The 16,740-nt window shown below is 45.3% G+C and overlaps 1 pseudogene; it reads right to left on the bottom strand.

The window, feature by feature from the left end:
• Positions 1-10,165: 10,165 nt before the first annotated feature.
• LOC129693539 (U2 spliceosomal RNA) lies at positions 10,166-10,270 on the bottom strand (annotated as a pseudogene).
• Between the last annotated feature and the right edge of the window lie 6,470 nt (positions 10,271-16,740).

Here is a 16,740-nt window from a genome sequence, read left to right as displayed (position 1 = left end):
AGGCAGCATCTATGGAGCAAAGGAATAGGTGACGTTTCGGGTCGAGACCCTTCTTCGGACTGATGTGGAGGTGGAGGGTACAGGAAGAAGAAAGGAAGAGGCGGAGGCAGTTGGCTGTGGGAGAGCTGGGAAGGGGAGGGGAAGGAGGGAGAAAGCAATCTGAAATTGGAGAAGTCAATGCTCATACTGCTGTGGTGTAAACTACCCAAGCAAATATGAGGTGCTGCTCCTCCAATTTGCAGTGGGGCTCACTCTGGCCATGGAGGAGACCCAAGCCAGAAAGTACAGATTCGGAATGGGAGGGGGAGTTGAAGTGCTGAGCCACTGGGAGATCAGGTTGGTTAATGCAGACTGAGTGGTGGAAACAATTCACTTTATTCATAGCAAAAGGATTTGAGTATAGGAGCAGGGAGGTTCTACTGCAGTTGTACAGGGTCTTGGTGAGACCACACCTGGAGTATTGCATACAGTTTTGGTCTCCAAATCTGAGGAAGGACATTATTGCCATAGAGGGAGTGCAGAGAAGGTTCACCAGACTGATTCCTGGGGTGTCAGGACTGTCTTATGAAGAAAGACTGGATAAACTTGTTTTATACTCTCTAGAATTTAGGAGATTGAGAGGGGATCTTATAGAAACTTACAAAATTCTTAAGGGGTTGGACAGGCTAGATGCAGGAAGATTGCTCCCGATGTCGGGGAAGTCCAGGACAAGGGGTCACAGCTTAAGGATAAGGGGGAAATCCTTTAAAACCGAGATGAGAAGAACTTTTTTTCACATAGAGAGTGGTGAATCTCTGGAACTCTCTGCCACAGAGGGTAGTCGAGGCCAGTTCATTGGCTATATTTAAGAGGGAGTTAGATGTGGCCCTTGTGGCTAAGGGGATCAGAGGGTATGGGGAGAAGGCAGGTACAGGATACTGAGTTGGATGATCAGCCATGATCATATTGAATGGCGGTGCAGGCTCGAAGGGCCGAATGGCCTACTCCTGCACCTAATGTCTATGTTTCTATGTTTCTATTCTTTCAAGACGATTCCAGATTGGAGAATAAAATCTGAACTGAATGGGAAAAACCCAGAGTTCATTAATGCATTAAAAAAATTGTCAAAATACACCAATTGATTTGATTTCAACAGAAATTTCAATAGCTGAAGAACAATGCCATTGCTATTATGTGAAGGTCTAATGTGTTTCTCTTCTCTCTCCTCTATTTTAATGGAGGCATTATTTCATTTATTTGAAACGACTCCCACTAAAGCAAAAAGGAAAGAAAGTGCTAGAGTTTTTTTTTCATTAAAGAGAAAAAGAGTGTTATGGGCTTCTACTTGAATTGCACTGTCAGAGCACAAATGGCGCTGTCGATATATTTAACTATATTCTTAGGTAAGTGGATAATGCATCTATTTGAAAAGCAAGTCGTACTTTATGTTTGTTAATCACAAACTTCCCAATGAACATATTAGTAAGTATTGTCCTTTGTAAACCAGATTTTAAAATGACAGTAAATCAATCAATAGCTTAACTTGAGTCACAATTGTGTTTGATTTGTACAATTGTCCAAAAGTAACTTTCAAGGTTTTCTTTCTTTCCCTCATCTCTCTTTCTCTTTTTCCTTCCATTGTTCTGAAATAAAGATCAGTAAAATAGCAAGGTTAAGTGCAAAAATGTGTATTCTTAGCCTTGTCATTTCTTTTCATTTTTTTTTAATGTTTGATAGACAAATATAGTCAGCCAGCAGCCAGTTTTTGCATGTTAATAACTTACAAATTGAGAAATGGAAAACAAAAAGTTTTGCCTGCTTCTAAATGCCAAGCATTGAGATATCTCCCGGATCCCATTGCTATTTAGCAAGAAAATAACAGATAATTACATAAAGCAGAGAAAATCCAGGATTTTCCAAAAATAAAGTAAGAATCAAAAAAACTACCAATTTCAGTACAAAATTGGGCAAAGTGAGGTGATTGAATTATTTAACTAGTCCACATTAAAATCACCTTTATGTTCATAATGTAACCCTAGGTTTGAATATTGAATATTCCAGTCACTCTGGGCTGTGGATATTAATCGGGCTACAGTTGGGTTTCTTTATGTTTCTTTGATCACAGGCAATCACAATAGCAGCTTTGACACGCAGTCTCCCTTTTTCATCCAGTGGATTTTCTGCATTTACATAAAATACATCAATTGCCGGTTGGAACCAAAATTAATGAGGGGCGAGACTGACTTAAAAAAACAACCTTATCCAACAGCAACAATAATACAATTAGTAGTTATACATCAATAACTGTAGCAACAATAATACTGTAACAATAAACAACAATTATGCAATACAAGAATCTAAGGGTGCAAAAAACAGTAGATAATAAAATGGATCGCCATGATCAGGTAACTGCTTGAATATACTGCCCCACCCATAATCTTCAATCGGTGGTTCCCGAGAGTTTTTGCCAGTCTATTATGTGCAAACATGAAATGCAACCTAAAATAACTCAACCAATCTAACGCATCTGTGGAAGCAAAAATGGAAACCTTCTGGGGCCAAAGACCCTATTAATCACCTTCAGGTTTCCTTTAGTGGGACAGAGGTGGCCCTACAGGCCTTCCGAGTCCGCGCATTGTCAACGACAAAGCGATCCGTGCACACTAATGCCATCCTAACACACATTCATGGACAATTTACAATTACCACTTTATCATAATTATGAGCAAAACTGTACATCTTTTGAGTGTAAAAGAAACTACTTCTCAGGTGCCCAGTCAGAGCTTCACTTGGGTTTTCACATTGGAACGTTTAAATCATTTGCCTCATCCGGAGATTTTGAATCCTTGGTCAGGATGAACATATGTCAACCTGATGGAATTTTGTAACTCTGCCGAAACGGAATGGTTGTGGTGCCGCTTAAATTAATGGGTTCCTTAGAGGCTAGTCCCATGAAAAATTGTCCTGAGTTCAAATCACCTGGCAGATGTTTGGAATTTAACTGTCAATCGTTTGACCATGTTCTGGTTCCCAGTGGTTTTTGGATCAGTCACACCTTATCCACTTGCTCTGGTGCCAACTACCTTTTGAATCTCCGGGGAAACGCACAGAAACTTGAGGAATTAGCAAAGTCTCCAGGGTTTCCATTCAAGGGTTTCCTTAGTGGGACAGAGGCATTACATTACAGGTTTGTGCATAATTCCCATAACCTGTAAATGATTGTCAAAAAATTGATGGTCAGGGGTAGGAAACTGACATGAGATCACCACTTTGGGCATACGATGAGAGAACGTTACAAGGGAAAACAAATACTTCTCAAAATTAATTCAACTACATGGGCTTCAATGGGTTTTCACATTGGACCTTAAGCAAATATGCCTCATCCGGAGATTTTGGTGACATTAAAGGAGGGTAAGGAGTGTTCTCAGAGGCTGGACTATCCAAAACCAGGGATGACAAACTCACAAAACATGCCATTTAGAACCAACAGCTGAAGGAATATCATCAATCAGAGGGTGGTGTATCTAGGGAAATCTCCACCACAGAAGATGGTGGAAGCTAAATCATTAAACACATTAAAGAATAAAGGTTTCAAAGGTCTTTTATTGTCACGTACCAATTAAGGAACAGTGATATACATGAGTGAGAGAATGTTACAGCATACAGCCATACTAAAAAAGCAACAGGACACACAATTACATAAAAGTTAACATAAATATCCACCAGAGGGGATTATCCCACATTCCTCTCCACCACAGAAGATGTGATAGAACATTAAAGAATAAAGTCTAAAGGTCTTTTATTGTCCGTAAATTTTACTCCCATACAGCCATACTAAAAAAGGAGTCAAACCAACATAAATATGGGGCCCCAATTGAAGCTCCTGCAATAAAGTCTAAACTTCTTCCTAATTTTTCTCCCGTGGCAGGGAGTCAAACCATCCATTGGGGCAATTGAAGCTCCTGCAGCTGGCAGGCGAAGCCCTCAAGTTGGGACAGTCGAACCTCCCGCGTCCGGGCAGTCGAAGCTCCAGTGTCGAGGCGATCGAAGCTCCCATGTCGGGGCGATCGAAGCTCCCATGTCGGGGCGATCGAAGCTCCCATGTTGAGGCGATCGAAGCTCCTGCGGCTTGGAGTTCCTGATGTCGGTCTCTGACCAGAACCGCTAGCTCCACAATGTTAAAGTCTGCAGGCACCCGCGTAGAGCTCTGAGATCAATCCCTGGCAAAAGGATCGCAAGCTCCGTGATGTTAAGTCCTGCAGGCACACACGTGGTGGAGCTCTCGAAGACGGCCTTGAGGAAAGGCCGCCAACTCCTCGATGTTAGGCTGCAGTGCGGATGGAGATACGGTATGGAAAAAAATTGCATCTCTGTCGAGGTAAGAGATTAGAAAAGGTTCCCCCCCCCCCCCCCACATAAAAAACAAATAAAGAACAATAAAAACATACATTTAACACATACTAAAAAAACAACTAAGGAGAAAGGGACAGACAAACTATTGGCGAGGTAGCCATTGCTGGCACCACCCCATGGAATAAAGGAGATGCATTTTTTAATGCTGAAGGGGCCAAGGAATATTGAAGGGAAGTAGGGACAGGGCACTGAAGTGATTGGCCATGCTGAATGGTGAAACGGACCAGAATGAATGAATTGTCCACCCCTGCAGTTTTTCTCAATGTTTTCAAATGGTAGGTTGGGAAGGATAGGTAGAAACTGGAATTTTACTTCGGAGTCACGTGAGTGACTACGTGAAGAACCCGCTCAGCATGCATGCGCGGCATTGCGTTCAAGCAGGTAACAGCGGCACCAACGGGAGTCAGGCGCTCCAGCTACAAGCCTGCAGGAAAGAACGGTTAGGTAAGTACTTACCTTCAGTTTTAATTTTGCGTCTGTTTGTTGCTCCAGGTGGAGCAAAGCAGCAGATGCAAGCGGCCCCCGTTGCACTCCGGGGAAGGAGCGTTCCATTCGCGGAGGGGGGAGAGACGCCACCAGGACCGCACACGCTGCGGCCCACAAACAAGGAGCTGCGCCGGTGCCAGTCCAGACGCAAGCGGCCCCCGTTGGACTCCGGGGAAGGAGCACTCCGTTCGCGGAGGGGGGAGAGACGGCACCAGGACCACACACGCTTAGGTCCACAGACAGGACCGCTGTGGTTCCCCAGAAAGGGGGTAAAACCAAGAGTAAGACGGATAGGAACCGCAGTGGCTCCCCAGGAAAGACCTGCGCCGGTTTCCAGTCCAGAGGCACAATGGGAGTCAGCTCGACTCCAGCAGACAGGCTTCTCATCAGTGGGGGACAGGAGGCGGTAGGACCGCTAACCTGGCGCTCCGCCATCCCCGACACCGAGCCGAGTCCAGTTCCACTAGCACCTGAGCAGCGGACTGGATGCCAAGACATCCGGCCGGTGGTATCTGATTCGTCTGACGTGGTCGTCTCACCGCCCGCTTAGGGCAGAGACAGCCGCCTGAGCCGCATGGAGCGGTTCGTGGAGCATAAGCTCCAGCGAGACTTGCTTCATGAGGAGCAGTTTCGCAGAGGGAGTTCAGGCACTCCCTCCACAGTGCCTCGTGCACTGGCCATTGCTTCCTCCTCATCCGAGGACAGCTTTGGTGACCAGAGCTGGGCTGGTCAAGAAGAGGGGCACTGGCTGAACAACATTGGGATTGAGTTACAGGATCAGGAAGAGCTGCTGGGTGTGGCCGCTAAGTGGTTTCACCACAAGCAAGATGTCTTTCAGTCTTAACTGATGGCCAGCCTACTACCTGCCTTTTCCAAAAAACCTCTCCAAGACAGGTAGCCATGAGGCGTTGGTTTCATCACGCCTCCCCTAAATTGCATTTACTCAAAGTGCCCGCCATTATTGGGGGTTACATTGAGCAGCGCATTTTAACCCAAATATCTTTAAATCACATTTGATACCCTGACGTCGGCTATCATGTCCACCTGCTCATTCCAGAAGGGCAGGGTAGTATGGCAAAACACCTGACCCTACTGTTCAATACCCCGTAACTTCTCAAGGGAAGTCACAAACCTGCCCTCAATCTATGAAATTCACAGGACTGTGAGAACGCCGACCTCATAAGCACAGATCCTGCTACCTGGCACTTACCAAACCAGTCCTAAAAACTGGGCAATGTGTTCAAACTATTCGGCACAAGAGGGCAGAGTCTGGAATGAGCACCACACTAAACCAGACAGCAGTACCTCTACGCGTCCACCAGGGGTCTACCTCATGGCACTGGTGAAAGCTCGGGGCCTGCGTGCCAATCCCGTAAGCCTTTTAGGCCAGGGCCCACAGCAGGCCCCATGGAAAAAGCGCCACCCCCCAACAAACATCGTCCCTACAAGAACAAGGAACCAGAAACCGAAGAAAACAACAATGAAGACAGATAAGTATGGTTACTATCATCACATAAAGGTGAAGGGTTTGTACTAACAAGGGGTGGGTGAATCACGCCTGGTTAGGAAGCTATCACTCTTGATAGTTATATACCAAAAAATATATTCAGGGGAATAGAATAGTAAGATTAAACGAGAACTTACCAGTTTGAAGTTTGATCTGTATTTTATGAGGAGGAACGTTGAGGGAATACGTGAAGAACCCGCTTCCAACGCATGCGTGTCATTCTTCAAAGCAGCGGTGTGAGGTCACAGGAACCTATAATGATCTAACATAGTAAGATTATCAAAGAGATACCAGTTTTTGATATGATCATAAGAGGGTGGGAGCGGAGGGCACGTATTCCCTCAACGTTCCTCCGCATAAAATACAGATCAAACTTCAAACTGGTAAGTTCTCGTTTAATCTTACTATTTTACTTCGGAGTCACGTGAGTGACTTCGTGAAGATTTCAAAGCTCTGTGACCTCATGCCGTGGAACGAGTCCATGCTTCACAACTGCCTTGGGTATTGGGAGAGAGCATCATTAGTAATTTTAAAACACACTTATACAAAGAGTTGTGTGGTATAACGAAAAAATATATAAATTTTTTACATGGAGAATCATAGCCCTGTAACCTTTCGGGCAAATTATATTGTTGAACGTAAACTGGTTTCTGAATACAATGATGAGTCCAAAAAATAACTGGTTTATTATAAAACCTTTGGAAAAACCTTTTGGATGACCATCCTGCCATTCTGAGGATTTGGTCTGTGGGTACCTCTAGAATTTTTGCTGCGGATGTTGCTGCAGCCCTGGTGGAATGAGAGTTAAAAACATTAGTGTCTATTCCTGCCATCTTTAGGACATATTTGAGCCACCTTGAGATAGTTTGGGTCGTGACCCTTTCATGCGGTTTCTTGTAAGAGATAAACAACGCCATTCTCTGACCTCGAATGCTCTTAGTATATTCTATGTATTGTTGGATGTGTCTTGCTATACACAGTCGTTCGTCATATGGGTATACCATAAATTCAAACACTTGACCCGATGAACCTGGTCTGTTTTCTTTTATTAAATCCTGTATGACAAACACTAGTTTCTCGGGTGAGATGATCAGGGAGTCCAGGCTCAGTTTGCTTAATGGCTGGACTCGTTGTGCGGTAAATAACACCATGAGCATAACCATCTTCATGGTCCTTTACTGAAGTGACAATGCTGTTATGGGCTACCAGCTCCTCAGCATGTGTAGAACGACACCCACGTCCCAGATTTTGGAGTACCTGGTTTTCTTACCAGGGGGTGCGTTCCCACCGTGTGCCGCTCCGTTCCTTGTGATAGGTAATTGGAGAGTGCACTTCTGGCACTATTGATGGCACTGTAGCTCCATCGATTATCATAATGGAGGCTTGTTAAAATTCCAATACGGCCAGAATGTTCTTGGCCTTTTGGTCGAGGTTGTTGTCCAAGCAGTATATGTCCCATTTCTTGATGTGTCCAAGGTACTGCTTCCGTGTTGACAGTCTTAGTGCAGATGAGATGAGATTCATCGTCCTGTCTGACAGCCCCATGCCGTGTAGTGGGTCTTTTAGACTCTACAAATCAATAAATCCATAGTCTTATGGCATGGATCACTGCCCCCAGTCACTGGATGAATTAATAAATTTGGCTATGTTCATGAGGGAACATGGTTCTAACACCATCCCCTGTATGACCGAATACCATGATTTAGTAGGCCAGTCGGGTACTCTGAGAATTCCAGATGCCGAGTCTAGTTGAATTTTCCCTATTACCCCATTGATGGGGCAGAACGGGGGAAATACATCACCCTATGGCTTTGTTTACATAACAATGCCAAGCTGGTTTTAGAATTATAGTAAATAATTTTGGGGCTGATGTTTGCCCCTTTGTTGAGTCAATGCCTGCCATATAGAAAAACCCAGCTGATACCAAGTCTTTATCAGTAATAAAAGTATCCATCTTAAAATGGATATCTTGAACGAATGTGTTTAGGGTTGAAAAAAGTCAATGATAATCCTGCAACCCCCATCTATTTTATTATTAATAAATATGTTTGATACAAATTCTAATGTTCCATGAAAAGTATGCTCAATCACACCTTTTGTGTACAATTTTTGTAGCACCACGTGGGCTTTAGATTGTTTGGTTTATGTAAGGACAAAATGCCATTCTGGTGTATGTTGTACTTGGGTTATTGGGATGAGTAAATTCTATCAGATAACCCTGAATACTGCTGAGATTATATGAATCTGTAGTGATTATATACCATACATAACTGTAGTGTTGCAACCTCCCCTCCCCAATCATACGTGGGTCCCTTTTTAACAGAAGAAAAACCACACCCACCTCCCTCCATGGTTACCGGCTGTTGTGTTATTTCCTTGGTTTTTTGAAAAGGGGGTTCTGGTTTGATATCTCTTGTTCGGGGTTGTGTGGGAGGTTGAGGCTTCCGCATCTTCCAGGGTGGCCGCCCTGGCCATACCCTAAAAAGGATACTGCGGGTTATATTGATTTCTGGCACTGCCACTGGTATGAGCCACATTTTTTATGGCCTTGCATGTGGCTGGTATCATGCTCCAAAAATAGGCCCTACGCTGGCCTTGATGAGCCCCAGTGTCTTGGCTTTGTCCACACACGGTTCTTTGTTTGCAAATGGTAGCACTTTAGGGTCCCAGTGCTGGCTGAATGGCAGCCTTCCACATGTAGTTCAGCTCATATTGCATATTACTAAACAGAGCTAGTGCGTCTTGATGGTCTTTGGTTACCTCCGTATAGTCCAGGGTGCGGGTGTATGCTATGATCCCTTCGGTCAATGCCTTTAAGGTTTTCTGGATCTTGAGGTCCTGGTTCCTGATGTTCGTCCCCATATGCTGCCAAATGCATTGGTTTACACTGGGCACCTGTAATGCCTCACCGTTGCCAGGTGGCAGATGTCTGGCCAGTCTCTGTAAATGTTTCTTGTTGGCGTTTGTGGCCAGACATATAGTAGTACTATTGCCATCCTGGATCCAAGTCTACCCATGTTTGACTTGGTTAAAGTAATCCGCCACCATGTCCAGCAGAGTCCCTGCTATGTTAGGATCATGGGACGCTGTTTTACCAGGCTCTGGCCCATCAGGGTCCTGCCTACTCTTTTTTATATAGTTAGAGATCTCTAGGGTCCCGCACGGGGTACCCATGTGGGGCTTACCTCCTGCCCATGTGTCTTTTGTTCTGCGGACCCCTCTTGCAGGTCAGCCCAGAACTGACCCACAGTGCTCCCCTCTGATGGGGTAGAAGCACTGTGCAGCCCTCAAAAAGGTACTGCTGTGGGTTTATCACGTTGGAGGAAGGCTCCATACACCGCTTCTTCCTCCTCCAGCGCTCTCGGGCGCTGGTCGCCGGCGGTTATGCAAAGTCGGACCCTTCTGAGTCCACTACCTTGTTTGATTTGTGTCTAGCCTTACCGCTCGGCCGCATGGCTCTGGCCGGTGCGGGGCCGACATCCGGCACAGCTGATCCCACTACGGTTGATCCAAGTGCCGCTGGCTGCTGCTGGCTGCCCGCTGTTCCACGGTCCTCCTTCTCCAGCTTTGTCCTTCCTTCCGTGGAGTGGATATGGCCGGTGTGGAGGACATCTGGCACAGCTGATTCCACCTAGTCCATTTCTTTAACCCGGCTCCAACGCTCTCAGCGCTCCTGGCTGCTCGTTTATCTCAGACCGCTGGGACTGACCCCGGTACTCACGGTACTGGTCCCTCGCGGTCGTTGCAGCCGGTCAACCCCACTCTAATGCCCTCAGTTCTGGGCATTCCTGCTTATATGGTCCTTAGATAAGGGACGTATCAGATATTAAAACTGATAATAAACAGCTACTATAGTTGATCTTAGCCAAAAGGCCAAGAAGCGATCTCTGTAACTAAAAAACCCACTGGGACCGACCCCGGTACTCACATTACTGGTCCATCACGGTCGATTGCAGCCAGTCAACTCCACTGCAATGTCCTTGGCCTCGGCGCTGGCCGTTAGCGCTGCTTCAAGCCAGACTCGCTTCCAAAGCGAGACTGGCATACTGCCCCAGAAATGAATTTTCCCCCTGGTGCGGGCTTAGGTGTTTTCCCCTCCGGGAATCGATATGCAGTTGCTGCTCCTGCCGCTGCCGGCTGCTGCTGCTCCTGCCGCTGCCGGCTGACGTTGCTGCTCTCCTGCCGGCTGCCTGCACTCCGCGGTCTTTCTGCAGCTTACATGGACCCGGTCCATGTCTGCACCTAAAGGGTAAGTGGAAGGAAACGCAGAGTCTCTTACCTGCTGTTCCCGACTTTTAATTCTCCCGCTGGTGAACGTCGTTCCCTGCGTGTGGGGTACGAGCCGCTCGGATCGACCCCGGTGTTTATGTGGCTGGTCCTTCTGTTCCTATGGACCCCCTAATTTTAAAAGTGCCAGAGCACTAATACAACCCACTATTTTGTGGGTTGTTGGCTCTGTTTTTCCCTCCACCCCGTATGGGGTGAAGTTGGCACTCGCTCCCGTTATGGGAGACAGTGGTGCCGACTTCCGTTGCTGGCTGACTGCTGCTGTACAGCGGCAGCTCGTCAGCCTTCCTGGAAACAAGATAAAAGGTAAGGAATTTTCTTACCTGTTCCACAGCCCCAGGCCCATGTAGCGTCGGTCTTTGGTGCTGTGTCGGCTCCTGAGTGCTCCCTTGTCGGTATTTTCTTCCCGGAGCTGAAGTCGCACGAACTCCCGCTAAGGGAGACTGTCGTGCCACTGGCCGTTGCTGGCTGCCTGCTGTCCTTGTCGGTGCTTGCAGACTTCTCCCCCGCCAGCTTCCAACAGCCTTCTGTAGAAAAAAGGTAAGTAAAGAACGATGTTCACTTACCTTACTGTTGCAGGTTCGAAACCCCACCGTTTGGGAGGAACGTCCTTCCTCCCGACAATGACGAGTTGCAATGCGTTAGCGTAATGACACGCATGCGTTGGAAGCGGGTTCTTCACGAAGTCACTCACGTGACTCCGAAGTAAAATTAATCTCTTGTCACCAATTCAGCAAGCACCCCAAGGAGTCTACCCTCCCACGATTATGAATGTTGCACCATTATTGATTAACCACTTAAGTATTTCACCAGGTATACCCACATATGGGATTTGTAACTTCTACCATGGATCCAAGGATACTTTATGGTAGACATCGACTTTGAAGATGCATACTATTCAGTACCTTTTTTATATAGGTTTTCGGATACACCACAATTACCTGGATGGGGTAACCATGATGAGCATTGCCATTTTTCATTCACTGCACATCTCGCGTGTGTATGTGACAAATAAACTTGATTTGAGTATTGAATTGGCATATAAGCCGAAGCCATTCCAGAATTCAAACCAGCCCTGACACTTAAGGACCATTCCGTCTTGGCATTTCTATATATTAACGACAATCCTTGGATATAGCTTTATTAGCTGCATTAGCTACTAACTTATTTAGCGGGCTCTGTCATATATCAAGATATTTACGTTGACCATCCACAACATTGTCTATCTGGTATTCATTAATGCTATCAGTTATGGTAACATTTAACCACCAATCAACTATGTGGCAAAGTAATTGGGATAGTAGCAGCATTACCAGCTACTGAACATTGTACCTTCCTATGAGCTGAGATACTAGTGTTCAAACTATATTCCATACCTGTAATATGGTGGCAAATGGACTAATCTGGAGTGTTATCATGGAATTCATCTGCATAGGAAGGATTATGTTTGTACACTTCCACCTGGGTTGAGTAACATCTTATGTGTCCTGATGTGTTACTGAGCTTGTAATACTTAGTGCCAATGCGAGTTGACTTAAACGTGTTATATATCAAATTATTTACTTCTAGTGAAGCATTTGCTCAGTAATGCACCATTTTGCATGTTTGTTTATAAGTTAACAACATCACAGTGGTGGCATATACCAAACCACTTGGGCGGAGAACATCGATATTAGGTGACAATTTATTAACAATTGGTAACCGTATGTCGTCAAACATGTTTGACCATCAGTAACTTACCTATCAGGTGAGCTAAATGCTGTAAACAAACATTTAAACCAAATATATTTGCTGAAATTACTAAGCAATATGGACACCAGATATCGATTTCCTTATATTCAATTAAATCGCCACGTACTAACCTACGTCACATGAAACCAATTTCAAGGCAGCGGCGATGAATACATTCTCGCATACTGAGGGGGGGGGGAATCTAATATCTATGTTCTCCCTTCCTTCTACCTCTTTAATAGGTACTACGGCTTCATCAGTCGGGTACTACGCAAAATACAGTGGACTAAGTGCACAGGCATGGTTCCCAGTGGTCCTCGATATGGTCATTAAAAGAATTGCAGAATTGGGAAGACCACTGCTTTGATCAGACAGCACTATCAACATGATGACAGCATTCCGTCGCATATCCTAGGGAACATACCTGAGGAACATCAAGAAATGGGAAACTGTTCCAAAACAGGAACTACACATTCAACTACAACAAAAAACTGTACTGGAGTTCCTGTCAGGTCCTCACCACAATGAAGGAAATGTTCTGTCAGCCTACTCAACTTGGCAAAGGGTACCACTCACTGGTGATCAGATACAGGAGAGGTATATTCAATCCATTCCCCAGAAATAGGTACACGCAAATTGGGTTGTCAGTGAAGTCCTGACATGCCTTAGGGGGTGATCACCAGCCAGGTCTCTCACCCTGGAACAGCCTACCCTGAAGATGGACATGCTGGTGGCCTTACCTCAACACAAAGAGCCAGTTCTTCCATCTACTGCGATTGGACAACATGGTTATAACACCAGACAGTGTCACATTTCCCATTCAAGGGCTGGCTAAACAAAACAGACCAGGAACATCAGGCCCAGTCATGGAATTCCAGGCATACCCACCTGAACCATGTTTTATGTGTCATGACCCACTTAGAGATCTACATCGACGCAATAAGCAATAACGAGGGAGAGGAAAAAGCCTTATGGGTCAGCCACAATAAACCTCATGGTCGGGTGACGAGCTAAACTATCTCTAGTGGCTCAAGCAGGTACTGGGATTTGCTGGAGTAAATACTAACGTATATAAATCTTATTCCACCAGGTCAGCTTCCACGTCAGCGACTAAGAGGATGGACGAGCCTATGAACCACATCCTGGCTACAGCGGGGTGGTCTAGGGAGTATACGTTCCAAACCTTTATAACAAACCACTGACAGAACCTGTGTCGTTTGCAGAAAAGAATCTGCAAAAAATATATAATTTAAGCCCGGGAGAGCATTTGGTCTTGTTGTTGTTAATAACACCATTATTGATTTTACAAACAGATTCCTGGTTGATTACGGTAACATACTTCCTCCCTCGAATGACTTTAGCAGCGAGTGAAGTATGAACTGTTACACGGTTTGAAATCACAGAGCTTTAAAATCTTCACGTAGTCACTTACGTGACTCCGAAGTAAAATGGTAAGATTAAACGAGAACTTACCAGTTTGAAGTTTGATCTGTATTATATGAGGAGTTACGATGAGGGATTACGTGCCCTCCGCTCCCACCCTCAATAATATGGGTCAAACTGATAACTGAGGTCTCCTTTTCTTTACTATGTTTATTTCAATAACTGTGTCTTTCTGTGATTCCACACCGCTGCTTTGAAGTATGCCGCGCATGCGTGCTGAGCGGGTTCTTCATACTTCAAATACAGATCAAACTTCAAACTGGTAAGTTCGCGTTTAATCTTACTATTATATTGCTGATCATGTTGATTGGCTGAACAGGCTTAAGGGGCACATGACCTGCTGCTTCTCCCACTTATTCTGCACTGTTCTTATTCACCAATCTAAGATGTGCACATTCTGAAACTGCTGTATGACCACTATACCCCGGTTAAAGTTAGCCACAAACAGACGCATCCTGACAGTAATGCCCCTGTCCCACTTAGGAAACCTGAACAGAAACCTCTGGAGGCTTTGCGCCCTACCCAAGGTTTCTGTGCGGTTCCCGGAGGTTCCCTGAGGTTTTTGTTAATCTCCCTGCCTGCTTCCACTACCTGCAACCTCAGGCAACCAACTGTAACCTCCGGGAACTGCACGGAAACCTTGGGTGGGGCGCAAAGTCTCCAGAGGTTTCCGTTCAGGTTTCCCAAGTGGGACAGGGGCTTAAGCTGCAATAAGATGCACACAACACGGTGTATAACACCACAAAACCAGTGAGGAATTGGGCTACTATCAGGGGGGGGGGGGGGGGGGGGGGGGGGGGGGGAGGGGGGGGGGGGAGAAAAGACGCATCCTTGATGAGGAAGTGTCTGAGAAAATGGTTCCCCCCTCGCCCACCCCCCCCCCCCCCAGATGAGGAAGTGTCTGAGAAAATGGTTCCCCCCTCCCCCCCCCCCCACCCCCCACATAAAAAAGACTAAGAAACCACCAAGACGACCATGCTTTTGACACAACTAAAATTAACAAAAAGGGGAAATGACAGACAAACTGCTGGCGAGGCTGCCGCACGTGGCGCCACCCGATGACCAGTACCTGAGTGCAGAGCAATTCACCAAAGCCATGGGTATGAGGGGTCAGGACAATTGACTGTAGAATATTTGTTGGTGACAATTGAACTCCAAGGCAGCAATGGAGATAAACCTGTCATCTCAGTGTTAAAAGCAACACATGATTTGTTAATGTCATGCACTACTTTGCTAAGATCATGGCAGATATGATTTTTACACACATTTTGCGCTTCTATAGCTATCAGATGACAGCTGGTGTTGTTACAATGATTCTGATGGATCGTCAGCTTGGTTGGGGAGCAATGACAGTTGCGCTTCTGGTTTGGAGATCCAGCTGTGGAGTGGAAACCTCGATCAGTGAAGACGGAGGTATTTGCGGGTGGCATCACTTCATGTACCATACCTCTCTTCTCCTATACCTTGTTGAAAGTTTTATGTATTGTTTATAACATTCAAAACCTTCTAAAACATAACAAAAATAATAATTAATTTAATCAAATTAAGCCTTGTTTTAACATAATGAAATTGTATGCGGAAAGATTGTTTCCACTAGTGAGAGAGTCTAGGACCAGAGGCCATAGCATCAGAATAGAAGGATGTAACTTTAGAAAGGAGATGAGGAGGAATTTCTTTAGTCAGAGGATCGTGAATCTGTGGAATTCATTGGCTCAGTGGAGGCCAATTCAATAGATATTTCCAAGGTGAAGCTTGATCAGTAATGGAGTACTGGAGATTTCTTGTTAGCTTGGAGACAATTCATTAGACCATATTTATGTTAAAAATACATGCACAATATGCGTAACTCTGATTTGCAGGCTGTTATTTGGGACACATATTGAGTCGAACATCAACTTCTGCTGGAAGACCATCTATTTAGTTGAAGCCACTCTATGGTCTTCCCAAAATTTACAGGTATTCCAGCACAGCAAGATATCCCCTTAAGGGAATCTTGTCATTCCAGACTGCTGCAGTACGTGCTGAGAGATGCACTGGGTTCTATGGAGGAGGAACACAGACTGGGGTCCTTTTTATTACTGGAGATTATGGGGCTGAGTCTGATGGGTTCACCCCAAAAAACAAGTGAAGTGATATTCCCTGGCTGCACGTAAGTGGCAATAATTTATGTGTGTAAAATAAATGGGAGGTGCTAGCACTACTGAGTAGAACACTGGAAATATTGAATGCATAGAAACTGTGAATACTGTGAGTTTTGCACTATTTTACATTGTAAGTTTTATAGAAACATAGAAACATAGAAATTAGGTGCAGGAGAAGGCCATTCGGCCCTTCGAGCCTGCACCGCCATTCAATATGATCATGGCTGATCATCCAACTCAGTATCCCGTACCTGCCTTATCTCCATACCCTCTGATCCCCTTAGCCACAAGGGCCACATCTAACTCCCTCTTAAATATAGCCAATGAACTGGCCTCGACTACCCTCTGTGGCAGAGAATTCCAGAGATTCAGCACTCTGTGTGAAAAAAGTTCTTCTCATCTCAGTTTTAAAGGATTTCCCCCTTATCCTTAAGCTGTAACCCCTTGTCCTGAACTAGATTATTGTTTTCGATAAGGAAATCGAAGAAAGAGAAATGAAAAATCTAATCATGCCTTTCCCTTGCATGTGGGGAAAAGTAAAAAAGGAAGGTTTAGGTCATGCCAATAAATACTCTTGATCTGGAGACAAGATATTGCAGATGCTTGAACCTTGATCAAAAACAAACTACTGGAAGAACTTAGTAGTCAGGAGGTATCTGTGATGAGAATTGGACAGACAATGCCTTGGCTCAGGACTCTTCTTCGGAATGGCACCCGACCTGCCACTTTTGCCTAAATACGGAGTACTGGAGA

This window comes from Leucoraja erinacea, chromosome 2, assembly GCF_028641065.1.
Source record: "Leucoraja erinacea ecotype New England chromosome 2, Leri_hhj_1, whole genome shotgun sequence".
Classification (NCBI taxonomy): Eukaryota; Metazoa; Chordata; class Chondrichthyes; order Rajiformes; family Rajidae; genus Leucoraja; species Leucoraja erinaceus.
This window is presented reverse-complemented; position numbering and strand designations above follow the sequence as displayed.